The sequence below is a fragment of the Pinus tabuliformis genome, chromosome 8 (assembly GCF_031772625.1).
Source record: "Pinus tabuliformis cultivar Carrire ecotype Pingquan chromosome 8, CPIR1, whole genome shotgun sequence".
In the NCBI taxonomy this organism is placed as follows: domain Eukaryota; kingdom Viridiplantae; phylum Streptophyta; class Pinopsida; order Pinales; family Pinaceae; genus Pinus; species Pinus tabuliformis.
In genome coordinates, this window is record NC_142294.1 from 311,405,329 (window position 1) to 311,419,944 (window position 14,616).

Genomic DNA, 14,616 nt, shown 5'->3' on the forward strand with positions numbered 1-14,616 from the left:
AAAATTCATTTCAAGTAACATAAAACATCTCGGATAACATTTAAATGATAAATACTAACAAATTATAGCCGGAAATCAAGACCCCCAAAAAGGGAAAAAAAGACATGTGGATTTTTAAAAGAGATATTCGTGATTAATAAACTAATATGGTTTTGAAAAGGTCATAGTCAATAGAAGGTTATTTTTTTATTTGGCTGTCGTTCTCATCAGGACAGAGGGTTAGACCAGGCACTCCGTCGTTTCAAACATAAAATATATGACGTCATTTTGATCCGGGAGTTGGAATATTAGAGAAATATTGAAGAAAACGGGTGTAAAGTTGTATTTATGGTGCATAGAATACCGAACTTCATGCTTCACAAACAATCACAATCCTCTGCTGATTGTCGGATCTCATTGTTGGCCTCGTTCAGGATCATCAGAAGCCGAGTGATTATAATTGAAAACGCCTGGTAAGACATTTAAAATTCTCCAAATCTAAACTCAATATCAAGAGTGATGAATGGTTCTATTTTGTATTCTGTTATTTTATTAACAGGTATAATGATCTGGCTTCTCCGAACATTGCAAGCTGAACTCCATACATAGGGTTCCATTAAAATTGGATAAGCGATCACTATTCTACAAAATTCACCTCAAACTCATGAAACTCGTGAATTTCTTGTAAAAGAGATGTTTCATTTAGAAAGCAAATACTAGAGCCTTCTTTTCCCTTAATTCTGACAGCAGGATTTTGTAGCAATTTCAGACGGATTCCTGGCAATTAGGAAATACAGCAGGAAGCTTCTTTTGTACACAGCAAGCCCCCATATTTTTTACCCAATTCCCTTTTAACATGGCTTAATATTTATGCCATAGAATTGGTGAAATTCATGTTGAAGGAAGAAATTTTAATACCCATCCAGGACTAGATCATAGAAAGAGTATTTTGATAATTGTGTTATGCATTTAGGGTTTTAAGTGGAAGGTAGGCAATATATGTATCCCATAAACAAGGAATTTTTTCCCAATATTAAAAATTGAAAATATCCCTAAATTGCTAACGGGGTCGTGGTTCAGTGGTGAAGGCAGTGGTGTGTTAGACTACCAACCAAAGTTAAATTCTCTTGGATGCACAAATACGTGGTTGGATCTAGGTGCAAGTCCTGGTGATTTTGGCAGAAGAGTACCCACTGTTATGATACCTTAGCCGTACAAAAGTGCTAGTGATTAATGTTTCGTTCTTTGAGGTTCATCTTGTCCAAGACAATGGATTGTATGTGGTGCCTGATGTATTTGGCCAATTGTGATGCTTCTAAAGTTTAAACGAAGCGTTTAAAAAATCTCACAAATTACAAAAATTCAAACACAAATGCTATCTAGTCGCTGATATTTAAGTGCTTGACACCAAATGTGAAAATACTGTTGCGAGAACAGTCTACTGGAACCACTGGCCTAGCTATGCTATCCTTCTCCAAAAACGAGGAAGTAAGTATTTGGGGCTGAATTTCATTCCCTTTTTCTAAACCGGCTCTCATGGAAGGGGGTCTTTTCTGGGGAACACTTGGATGGTCAGGGAAGCTGTAAATTGCTTTGGCATTCAGTTTGCTTGGTTGCAGTTGGGTTTTTGTGGAAACATAGAAACAATGCTGTAAATTAACATTCATTGAGGATCCTCACCCCATTACTTTGGGGGATTTGAAGATTTTTAAGCAAGAGTTGGCTTTACTTCTAAGATGTAATATCAGTGCATTCTGCGATTTTGAGTTCCTCCCTATGGGGACTTGGGCTCATATGCTTGGCCTTTTGGCTTTAACTGACTGGGACTTTTCTGAAACTACTGTTGTCGACATGTTGTAACCATCTTAAATCCTGATGTACTTATTTGTTTGCCGGATATGAAACATTTAAAAAAAAAACAAATAAGTTGAGGAAGTTGGTTATGTGCTCAAATGCTTAACTTCACTAAATATCATCTTCTATCTCTTCTTTTATGGCATTTGAAGTTTGATTTGTAATTACAAAATCAGTATGACACCACATGACATGATTGGTTTCATATATTCATGGAAAAGGTGGCTCCCATTGATTTGGGGTGTTTGTTTTGTTAATGGTCATAACATCCATAAGAGAGATGCACATTCCTTGGCGAGAAGATTCAGATTCGTTGGAGCACTCAAAAGTGAACTTTCTGGTAACTGCTTTGATTTCAATTTCTGTTTCATGAGCCTTTCACAAAGGGGTATAGGCTGAGACCTCTACCCTTCTTTGAAAAGTGGGTTTGTATTCACTAAATCAACTGTTATGAAGTTTCATCACTTCTTCACACTCCAGTACAGGAGTCCCAACATCATGAGCAAACAATTCTGGATCAGGAGTGAGAATCTCAGTCTTCTAGAATGTGTAGTTTGACATGGTTCCTCTTGTTGTCAAGAATAACATTTCTTCTACACACCTTAATAGATATCTTACAACACAATTGACATGCCCTGACTAATAGAATAAGAGGTTGTTCAGAGAAGGATGCAGGCTTACTCTGATTTTCCTTGTCAACTGGTCGAGTATCTGAGGTTTCTCATTTAACTTGAAAACTAACATGGGAGTTGATACAATTTGAATAGGACAATGCTTCATTTTCCCTAATGCGGTTCAAAGTACTAAATTTTCTACTATCCATGACAAATGTGTATGGGAATATGTGCTGGGAGTTTACAAGATGTCTGTATCGGAATAAGGGGTGATGCATAGTGTTGAAGTATGACATGCTCATTTTTTCAAAAAGAGTGGTGAGCACAGCGATTTTGAGATTCATGTTAATAGTGTCTAGGAGCTAGTAGTTATCTGGGAATTTTGTGTTCTCTTTGTTTGCAATTTTTAAAATTTATAGGCCGCTAAGCATTCTATGTTTTAAATCGCTTATAGTTTGTATCCTAAGTGATTTTCTTCTTATGATCAATTGCTATACTCCAGGACATAAATCAGGGCATGGAGACCAAGCTTGTTAAGTTTGTGAAAGCTATAGTTTTCTGTTTCAACTTTACTTTTTGAACATATTCTACATTGCCTGTTCTAACAGACAGCACTAGAGCATGCTGTTTTTCAGGTTATGGGAGTAGGAAACATTTTCAAGCTTGTTATTTTGGAAGAATTGATATATTAATTTGTTAAGGAGAGTTTCATTTTTCGTTCTCAATTTAAGAATCATGTCGAAAAATATTATCAACCATTGGTGAATCCTACTAAGTTACTAACAAAGAAATTGCTATAACCAAATTTTGCACACTGCTCACCTTTCTGTCGCATTAGATTAGTCACTCATCTTCCTTACACATCTAGGGTAGTGCTCTTGGTCTGCAGAAAATATTCTTTGTACTGTTGTCGCAAGTGCATTTGGACAATCATCTTTAGGAGATAGTGATTTCCTGATAAATTAGGCATGCTTCTTCTCAAATTTGAAATTTGAAACCTAAATAAGAGTGGGAGTTTAACTTATTTTAAATGATAAATTGTATTCTCTACATTTTGGCTTGGATATTGGAAACAATGATGAGAAAGGTACTGTTTCTGTTCTCTGCTCTCTCAACAATGCTCTATGGCAATTATCTCTCTTGTAGTATAACAGTGAAATTTTTTGCCTTAGTTTCTCTTAAGCAACTAGGGTTTTAATAAAATTTCACGTATAGTGTGCAACCAGATAATTACCGTACATAAATGTCACAACAATACTGTAACAATTGGCCACAATGTAATCCACCAAATGTAATTGCATAAATGTGATAACTGTGCTATAATAATTCTCACTGTGTAATTTAACAGTTTAGAAATAGTCCACACATTATAGTCAAATACAACTGTGCTTCAACATAGAATAATCAGTTCAACATGTACGTAGATGCCAATACTCATCCAACAAACTAGGATAGTTTATGCATTATACATTGTTACAACAGAGAGTAAATTCTACTTCTAACGTGAGGACCCTATGCCTTCAGACAATTCCAGGGTTCCCTGAAACCCTGGTCAATATCAAGCCGGATTCAGTTGCGCTTACGGTCTTCTTCGATTTTGGAAAAACCTCATTCAACCTTACAAAATTCAGCTTCCGTCAACTCCAGCAACTTAGTTGGCTTGGGATTCGTACGTTTATCTGTTGCGGAGGAAATGGAGGGGCTGCGGCCTGTTACAGGTGCTTCAGAAGAGTTCAGCTTACGATTTTGATTCCAGAGAGATTCGACTGACATGCAGTCTTCCCTGAATCCGTTTTAAGTTCCTTTTGAAGCTTAGGGTGAAGTGAAATCTCTTCACGCAGTTCAGAAAACCCTAGCTTCGGGCCTTTGCTAGCCTCCAATACTTCATCTGCGTCAGCGTGGGGATATGCTCCTTTGCTTAGCTACAGAATTTGCGTGGGTCTATTTTGTTCCCAAACTCGCTGTTCTTAGGAACTTGGGCTAGGCTGCTACGCAGAGATACTTACCTTAAGACAGAATTTGGAATTTTTTATTCTTCCTCCAAACTGGGATCTCCTGTGCCAAACAAACAGGAGATTTCTCAAGGGATACTCCTGTGCCAGAACAAAGAACAATACCAACAGAAATTTGTTGCCTCAGATAGAATTCTTTTGCCAAACACAGAGAGGAGAAATAAGAGGATGTCAACTAGGGTGGAATCTTTCACCACCGAAATTGACAAGAGAAAGAAGAGGTCTAAAACCCTCAGAGCTAATGCTCAGAACAAATGAATTGATCCACACTTGACGCTCAAAAATGAATTCATCCCTCTCATATTTATAGGTTTCCTAGAGGGGTCCCTTCTTCTAAAATGATCAAGTAACCTTTATTCCAAGCCCCAATTTTGGGTTTCTCTGCCCAGCTGCCCCAAAACTTGCCCAACAGTGGGAATTTTTGGGGTTTTCCCCTTTTTGGAAGACTATAGCCTACAGGGATTGATAGGCTACTTCGTCCCATTCATCCTCAATTCGTAGAGGACGTTACATCCCTGCATCTCTTTCCAAAAACTAACCATGAAACTTCTCCTTTTTTGTGAATATGTGTTGAACATTAAATGAACTCACGTAGAAGTTTTTTTTTCACACTTGGATTTTCAATTAAGTAGAATTGAGCCAAAGTTGCACTGGTTGCCTCTCATTTTATAGCATGACTGCATCTTTGCATTATTATGAATTTCTTTTCCCTCTGACATCATTGCAACTACCTACAGGCTATACTGGTCTTAACAATATATTTCTGTACACGCAAATCAAAGAATTCAGAAGGGCATGCTAAAATTCTACGACATATACAAAATCTTGAATACAAGGAGATGCCAACACTTGTCTTCCTGAGGGCTTCTCTTTGGTTGTGTGTGACTCATACTACTCTCCCATTTAACCATCTCTTATAATGATCTGGATTGGATTATTATATTATGTCATCTATCTCAATGCTTTTAGAGTGGAAAAAGTGGAGGAATTAGCTTGTAGGGTTATTTTTTCTAGTGGGTCCCAGTGTGGAGAATTGGGGTCTAAAACCTTTCAGAGCTATTTTGAGACATTAAACGACATTTTTTTGGGTCAAAACTTTCCAGTTTTACCGTAGGACCCTGTGATGCTATTCTACACTTAGAGACATTCCAATGGTGCAAGAATCACGTCAATCGTAGTTCACATGAGAAAGTAATGCTTCCTACAAGTTGACCTATTGAGTTGATCATTGATCCATAAATTGCTGTGGATATTCTTCTAGACAATTCTCCACAACAGATCTACTATGATGTTTATGTGTTCCTTAGATTTCTGTTGAAATTTGGTACCGGAGGACAGGTGGTTCCCTAAGGCTTTGATCTTTGGCCTAGGGAAAAGTGTCCAAAAGAATTTAATTTTTCTCCTAAAGTGACTTTATAATTTTTATAAAGTTAAATCTAATTTAAAAGTGACTTTAAGTGATAAAGTTACTAAAGTCTAATTTTAAAGTGACTTTATTAAAGTCAATATAAAATTAGAAAGGAAAAGTGACTTTGGAAATAAATGACTAAGTGGGTCTTTATTAAAGTGGGGTGAATTAAAAAATAGAAAGTGAGATTTAAATGAGCATTTAATCTCAGCCATAGATCTAAATCTATTTCAGCCGTTGGATTTAGGGATCACCCAAAAGTCACTTAGGGTTAGATTAAAGGAGGAAAATGAGGAAAAGGTCATTCATTCTTTCATGAGTAGATTGAGAGAGAGAGAGCAAGAGAGCAAGAGAGATTTCTGAGCAGGGAGGAGAAGGAGACAGCAGCTTGGCACACATTCCAAGGCAGCAGTTGAGCAGATTTGTACAACTGATTCAGCACACAGTGAAAGGCAGATTTTGGCACGATTTTCTAGAAATCCGTACAACTGGTTTGCACAGAAATCGAGGAGTGGTTTGCACAAAAATCGAGGAGCAGTTTGCTGTTTTTTTCTGCATGCAAATCGAGGTCCGTACAGCGCATTTATTGCAGTCTGTACAACGCATTTAATGCAGGTCGTACAACAGCATTTAATGCTAAAAGTGGGCACGAAAATCGAGGAGGCCGTACATCATTTATTGCTGCCGTGTTTGCTGTAATTTCCAGTTTGCTGTGAGGCACGGGAAAAGAGATAAGTTGTAAATTTGCTTGTTGATATTTTGCTGAATATTTCTCACTGTAAAAAAAAAAGGCATTTTTAGAAATAAAGAAGAGCTCTCAAACTGGTTTTCCCCAATAGTTGTAGGGGGTTTTTCCAGGGTCACATTGACAAAAAATCACTGTGTTCAAATGTGTTAAATGACTGTTTGTACTTGCTGATTTTTATTTCTGCATTTTCCAACATTCTGTAAAATTTCCAGAATTTGTGTTTTCAACAATCTATTTTTCCAGCTTGTTGAATGTATGGATATGGGAAATGACATTTAACTATATGGGAGAAATAAAGTGAAACTGAAAACCGGGGTAGGAAAACAGAAATTTTTACATGGTATCAGAGCTTGAATGCTGAAGTGCAGTTTGGGACAGCAAGGAGGAAAATTACAGCCTGCTGATTTTTCACTCAGAAAATTCCATGTTGAAATTTGATAGCAGAGGACAGGTGGTTCCCTAAGGCTTTGATCTTTGGCCTAGGGAAAAGTGTCCAAAAGAATTTAATTTTTCTCCTAAAGTGACTTTATAATTTTATAAAGTTAAATCTAATTTAAAAGTGACTTTAAGTGATAAAGTTACTAAGTCTAATTTTAAAGTGACTTTTATAAAAGTCAATGAAAAATTAGAAAGGAAAAGTGACTTTGGAAATAAATGACTAAGTGGGTCTTTATTAAAGTGGGGTGAATTAAAAAATAAAAAGTGAGATTTAAATGAGCATTTAATCTCAGCCTTAGATCTCAATCTATTTCAGCCATTGGATTTAGGGATCACCCAAAAGTCACTTGGATCACCCAAAAGTCACTTGGGGTTAGATTAAAGGAGGAAAAGGTCATTCTTTCTTTCATGAGCAGATTGGAAGAAGGAGAGCAAGAAAGCAAAAGAGATTTCTGAGCAGGGAGGAGAAGGAGACAGCGGCTTGGCACACATTCCAAGGCAACAGTTGAGCAGATTTGTACAGCTGGTTCAGCACATAGTGAAAGGCAGATTTTGGCACGATTTTCGAGGAGTGGTTTGCACAAAAATCGAGGAACAGTTTGCTGATTTTTTTGCACGCAAAACGAGGGCCGTACAACGCATTTATTGCACTCCGTACAATGCATTTAATGCTGGCTGTACAACAGCATTTAATGCTGAAAGTGGGCACGAAAATCGAGGAGGCCGTACAACATTTATTGCTGTCCTGTTTGCTGTAATTTCCAGTTTGCTGTGAGGCATGGGAAAAGAGATAAGTTGTAAATTTGCTTGCTGATTTTTTTTGCTGAATATTTCTCACTGTGAAAAAGACATTTTTAGAAATAAAGAAGATCTCTCGAACTGGTTTTCCCCAAGAGTTGTAGGGGGTTTTTCCAGGGTCACATTGACCAAAAATCTCAGTGTTTAAATGTGTTTTAATGGCTGTTTATTACTGCTGATTTTTATTTCTGCAATTTCCAGCATTCTGTAAAATTTCCAGAATTTGTGTTTTCAGCAAATTTATTTTTTCCAGCTTGTTAAATGTATGGTTATGGGAAAGGGCATTTAACTATATGGGAGAAATAAAGAGAAACTGAAAACCGGGGTGGGAAAATAGAAATTTCTACATGGTATCAGAGCTTGAGTGCTGAAGGGCAGTTTGGGACAGCAAAAGGAAAAATTACAGCTGCTGATTTTTCACTCAGAAAATTCCAGCAAGCTGATTTTTTCATAAACAACAGTTTTATCTTTACTACAGCAGTGCTATTTTTCAGTTTTAGGACATCAGGATGTCATTGGGATTGAGAGTGGAGGATAGGCTGGATGGGCATATAAATTACAGCGTTTGGAAGGAGAGAATGCAGAGTATCTTTGAGGAGGCAGAAGTCTGGGATATCATGGTGCATACCACACAAAACCCTGTTGTTGTGCCTACTGATGCTACTTAGTTGGCTGCTTATAATAAAAAGAACAACAAGGGTAAGAGGCTGATTCTAGACGGAATCAAAGACCATTGCATTCTTCATGTGAGAGGAAATAGCAATGCCCATGAGATGTGGACAGCATTGTCCAATCTCTACCAGAGTACCAATGAGAATCGGAAGATGGTCCTAAAGGAGAAGCTGAAGAACATTAAGATGGGTAATGATAGTGCAGCTGGATATCTCACAAAGATTACTAATGTGAGAGATGAGTTGGCAGCGATTGGAGAGGTCATTCCACCCATTGAGTTGGTGCGGATTGCAGTGAATGGCCTCCCCGTTCATGGTTGAACTTTGCTGATGGGGTTTGTGCACGTGAGACCCTTCCCACATGGGAGAGGTTTTGGGATGATTGCATTCAGACAGAGATCAGGAAAGGTCAGCTTGGGGCAGCCAAGCCAGTTGAGCAGAATGAGGTGTAGCACTGGTGGCAGGAGGCAAGAAAGGCAAAGGGAAGAAGCAGGCTTCCACAAGCAGTGGTGGGGGCAAAGGCAAAGGTAAAGGTAAACAGCGTAACACACAGAAGGACTATTCCAAGGTGAAGTGTTGGAATTGTCAAAAGATGGGACACTATGCAGTTGTGTGTCCGGAGAAGAAGAAGAAGAAGGGGAAGAACCAGGACATGGCAGCTTCAGCAGAGATTGAGGACTTTGCAGGTCGTTTTGACCGGGAGTTTGCATTCACTACGTGTGAGTCCTCTAGTGCAGGATCACCTGCCACACAGGTTCAGAGGGAGCATGCTTTTCCCTCGATTAGCGGAGCATATTTAGGTATCTGGTATGTGGACAGTGGGGCTTCACGTCACATGACAGGAGTCCGTGAGTACTTCTCAGAGCTTTTAGAGAGTGGCACTGATATTGAGGTAGTACTCGGTGACGACAGAGTTGTTAGAGCAGTGGGGGTGGGGACACTGACATTTCAGAGGGAGTCCAAATCTCCCTTGAAAGTGTCAGATGTTCTTTATGTGCCAGGGATGAGGAAGAACCTCATCCGTCTCAGCTTTGGAGGACAGAGGATATGAGGTACTTTTCAGGGGAGGACAGGTGTTGATGTATCCCAGGGGCACTCCAGCTGATTCAGCTAGAGTGATAGGTGTACGCCATGCAAAGGTGTACAAGTTTGCATTCCAGCCCCTTTTGGCATTGAACAGTAGTACCGACAGCAGAGCTAGCAGTTTTGAGCTGTGTGAGATTTGGCACCGCAGGATGGGACATATGTATCATGGAGCCTTGAGGACATTGCGGGAGATCACTACAGGTGTGCCAGATTTCAGTACTGATCACCTTGATACTTGCAGAGGTTGTGCGATGGGCAAGTTTGCCAAATCCCCTTTTCCCAGTAGTGACAGCAGAGCGACTGGGATACTTGATTTGATTCATTCTAATGTGAGCGGTCGGATGTCTCATGTTTCCTTGAGTGGATATGAGTACTATGTTTTATTCATTGATGATCACTCCAAGAGGACCTGGATTTATTTTTTGAAGACCAAGAGTGAGGTCTTCAAGCGGTTTCAGGAGTTCAGAGCTCTTGTGGAGACACAGACAGGTCGAAAGATCAAGTCCCTGAGGTCGGACAATGGAGGAGAGTACACCCTTGGAGAGTTTGTTGACTATTGTGCGGAGGCAGGCATTAGGAGGGAGTTCACTGTTCCTTACAACCCCCAGTAGAACGGGGTTGCGGAGAGGAAGAACAGATCCATCATAGGGGCTGCCAAAGCCATGTTACATGATCAGGGGTTGCCATTGTTCTTGTGGGCAGAGGCCTGCAACACAGCTGTTTACTTGCAGAACAGGAGTCCGCATCGTGCCTTGGGGCACATGACTCCAGAGGAGGCTTTCTCTGGGAAGAAGCCTGATATTGGTCATCTTCATATCTTTGGATGCATTACATACTCCTATATACCCAAGGAGAAGAGGACCAAGCTAGAGCCCACCGCAGAGAAGGGTATCTTTGTGGGCTACAGTGAGACCTCAAAGGCCTTTCAGATTTACATTCCTGCACAGTGGAGAGTTGTTGTCAGACGGGATGTGAAGTTCGAGGAGGACAGGGCCTTTAGGAGGTCACGGGAGTTAGAGTATTTGGATCAGCCAGACCCTCAGCAACAGTTGAGTCAGTCGCAGGGATCCAGTGGGCAGGGATCAGGAGGATCATGAGGTACATTTATGAGGATGTCAGGTCCGTCAGTGAGCAGTGGCTCACCGAGCCAGAGGGGTGGTGCTCTAGGCAGCATGCAGAGCAGTTCACAGAGCAGTTCACTAGGGAGTCCACTGATGGACAGTTCACACGGTACCTCAGCTTCTACAGGTTCAGGTGCAGGCAGGAGGACAGCAGACAGACAGTCAGGAGTTCAGGCTCCTGATGATGATGAGGAGGAGTTTCATTCTCCGGTGGGAGAAGTGCGCTCAAGAAGAGGAAGCCCAAGTGGCTTCAGGACACCTTGAGAGATGCCTCATCTGTTGCTGAGCCGAAGAGGCCGGTCAGAGAGAGTAGACCACCTGAGAGGTTTTGTAGCTATATGGCGATGGTTACCAGCATCCTTGACTATGAGCCTTTTAGCTATGAGGAGGCAGCTAGCCAGCAGGTCTGGAGAGAGGCCATGTAGGAGGAGTATTCTTCTATCATGAAGAATGATGTTTGGGAGGTGGTGCCGAGGCCTGAGGGCAAATCCGTGGTTACTTCCAGATGGCTTTACAAGGTAAAGCATGTTGCAGATGGCAGCATTGAGAAATTCAAAGCAAGGTTTGTGGCTAGAGGGTTCTCCCAGGTAGAGGGAGTTGATTATGAGGAGACCTTCGCTCCCGTGGCTTGATATACTTTGATCGGCTCCATTATATCGATAGCAGCAGAGATGGGTTGGAAGATCCACCAGATGGATGTGAAGACCGCATTTCTCAATGGCTTCATACAGGAGGAGGTGTACATTGAGCAGCCACAGGGCTTTGAGGTGCATGGGAAGGAGTCCCATGTGTGCAGACTGAAGAAGGCCCTTTATGGCCTGAAGCAAGCTCCCAGAGCTTGGTACTCCAAGATAGATACATATTTGCAGGGGATGGGTTTCACAAAGAGTGAGGCAGATCCGAACCTTTACTTTATTGTGATTGGTGAGGAGCCTCTCATTTTGGTGCTGTATGTGGATGACTTGGTCATTACAAGTGTAGAGAGACTCATAGAGCACTGCAAGAGAGATCTTGCGACGGAGTTTGAGATGAAGGACATCGGCTTGATGCATTACTTTTTGGGCTTGGAGGTGTGGCAGGAGGAGGGGCATTTCTTCCTGGGGCAGGGGAAGTATATTGTGGACATCCTTAGGAGATTCCACATGGAGGATTGTAGACCCATGTCGACATCGATGATCACCAACTGGAAGAAGCTTCATGCTTCGGATTCCGAGTTGGTGGATCCCACATTGTACAGGCAGCTGATTGGTTCCTTGATGTATTTAGTCAACACTAGACCAGATATCTGTTTTGCAGTCAACACGATGAGTCAGTTTATGTGTGAGCCTAGGAAGATTCACTGGGTGGCTACAAAACACATTTTGCGGTACTTGCAGGGGACAGTGGATTATGGTCTTGACTACAGGCAGGGAGATGGAGTGAGATTGGCAGGATACACTGATTCTGATTGGGCAGGTTGTGCTTCTGATAGGAAGAGCACTTCAGGGTGCTGTTTTGGGTTGGGTTCAGCAGTAGTGTCATGGTTCAGCCGGAAGCAGCAGTCAGTAGCACTGAGTTCAGCGGAAGCAGAGTATATGGCAGCCGGTTTAGCTAGTTGTGAGGCTATCTGGCTTCGCAAGATGTTGTTTGGCTTATTTGGTCAGCCATTGAGACCTTCAGTGATTTACTGTGATAATCAGAGTTGCATTAAACTCACGGAGAATCCAGTATTTCATGACATGTCAAAGCATATCGGGATCAGATATCATTTCATCAGAGACTATGTTCAGAAGGGAGCTGTGAAGCTTGAGTATATTTCCACTGATGAGCAGGTTGCAAATATTCTTACCAAAGCCTTACCACGGGGCAAGCATGTCTACTTCAGAGACAAGATGGGTGTGGTGAGGAACACCTTCCTCGGTAAGAGGGAGTGTTGAAATTTGGTGCCGGAGGACAGGTGGTTCCCTAAGGCTTTGATCTTTGGCCTAGGGAAAAGTGTCCAAAAGAATTTAATTTTTCTCCTAAAGTGACTTTATAATTTTATAAAGTTAAATCTAATTTAAAAGTGACTTTAAGTGATGAAGTTACTAAGTCTAATTTTAAAGTGACTTTTATAAAGTCAATGAAAAATTAGAAAGGAAAAGTGACTTTGGAAATAAATGACTAAGTGGGTCTTTATTAAAGTGGGTGAATTAAAAAATAAAAAATGAGATTTAAATGAGCATTTAATATCAGCCTTAGATCTCAATCTATTTCAGCCATTGGATTTAGGGATCACCCAAAAGTCACTTGGATCACCCAAAAGTCACTTGGGGTTAGATTAAAGGAGGAAAATGAGGAAAAGGTCATTTTTTCTTTCATGAGCAGATTGGGAGAAGGAGAGCAAGAGAGCAAGAGAGATTTATGAGCAGGGAGGAGAAGGAGACAGCAGCTTGGCACACATTCCAAGGCAACAGTTGAGCAGATTTGTACAGCTGGTTCAGCACACAGTGAAAGACAGATTTTGGCACGATTTTCGAGGAGTGGTTTGCACAAAAATCGAGGAGCAGTTTGCTGATTTTTCTGCACGCAAAATGAAGGCTGTACAGCGCATTTATTGCACTCTGTACAACGCATTTAACGCTGGCCGTACAACAGCATTTAATGCTGAAAGTGGGCACGAAAATCGAGGAGGCTGTACAACTTGCTGTCCTGTTTGCTGTAATTTCCAGTTTGCTGTGAGGCATGGGAAAAGAGATAAGTTGTAAATTTGCTTGCTGATTTTTTTTGCTGAATATTTCTCACCGTGAAAAAGGCATTTTCAGAAATAAAGAAGAGCTCTCGAACTGGTTTTCCCCAAGAGTTGTAGGGGGTTTTTCCAGGGTCACATTGACCAAAAATCTCAGTGTTTAAATGTGTTTTAATGGCTGTTTATCACTGCTGATTTTTATTTCTGCAATTTCCAGCATTCTGTAAAATTTCCAGAATTTGTGTTTTCAGCAAATTTATTTTTTTCAGCTTGTTAAATGTATGGTTATGGGAAATGGCATTTAACTATATGGGAGAAATAAGGAGAAACTGAAAATCAGGGTGGGAAAACAGAAATTTCTACATTCCAGCAAGTTGATTTTTCACAAACAACATTTTATCTTTACTACAGCAGTGCTATTTTTCAGTTTTATGACAACAGGATGTCACTGGGATTGAGGGTGGAGGATAGGCTGGATGGGCATACAAATTACAGTGTTTGGAAGGAGAGAATGCAGAGTATTTTTAAGGAGGCAGAAGTATGGGATATCATGGTGCATACCACACAGAACCCTGTTGTTGTGCCTACTGATGCTACTCAGTTGGCTGAGTATAATAAAAAGAACAACAAGGGTAAGAGGCTGATTCTAGACGGAGTCAAAGACCATTGCATTCCTCATGTGAGAGGAAAGAGCAATGCCCATGAGATGTGGACAACATTGTCCAATCTCTACCAGAGTACCAATGAGAACCGGAAAATGGTCCTGAAGGAGAAGCTGAAGAACATTAAGATGGGTAATGATAGTGCAGCTGGATATCTCACAAAGATCATTAAAATGGGTAATGATAGTGCAGCTGGATATCTCACAAAGATTATTAATGTGAGAGATGAGTTGGCAGCAATTGGAGAGGCCATTCAACCCACTGAGTTGGTGCGGATTGCAGTGAATGGCCTCCCCCGTTCATGGATGAACTTTGCTGATGGGGTTTGTGCACGTGAGACCCTTCCCACATGGGAGAGGTTTTGGGATGATTGCATTCAGACAGAGATCAGGAAAGGTCAACTTGGGGCAGCCAAGCCAGTTGAGCAGGATGAGGATGTAGCACTGTCGGCAAGAGGCAAGAAAGGCAAAGGGAAGAAGCAGGCTTCCACAAGCAATGGTGGGGGCAAAGGCAAAGGT

At 40.9% G+C, this 14,616-nt stretch overlaps 1 protein-coding gene across 5 annotated transcripts in view; it reads left to right on the forward strand.

Annotated features, from left to right (window-relative positions):
* The first annotated feature begins 209 nt into the window (after positions 1-209).
* Positions 210-14,616, forward strand: part of RLF (reduced lateral root formation) — a 108,732-nt gene continuing 94,325 nt past the window's right edge. For 2 of the 5 annotated variants that reach the window (XM_089372099.1, XM_089372097.1), the window contains exon 1: positions 220-452. The gene's annotated coding sequence lies outside the window, so the exon portion shown is untranslated. Of the gene's footprint in view, positions 453-14,616 lie in introns of all 5 variants that reach the window. The other 3 variants (XM_089372101.1, XM_089372098.1, XM_089372100.1) reach the window with 3 other exon arrangements.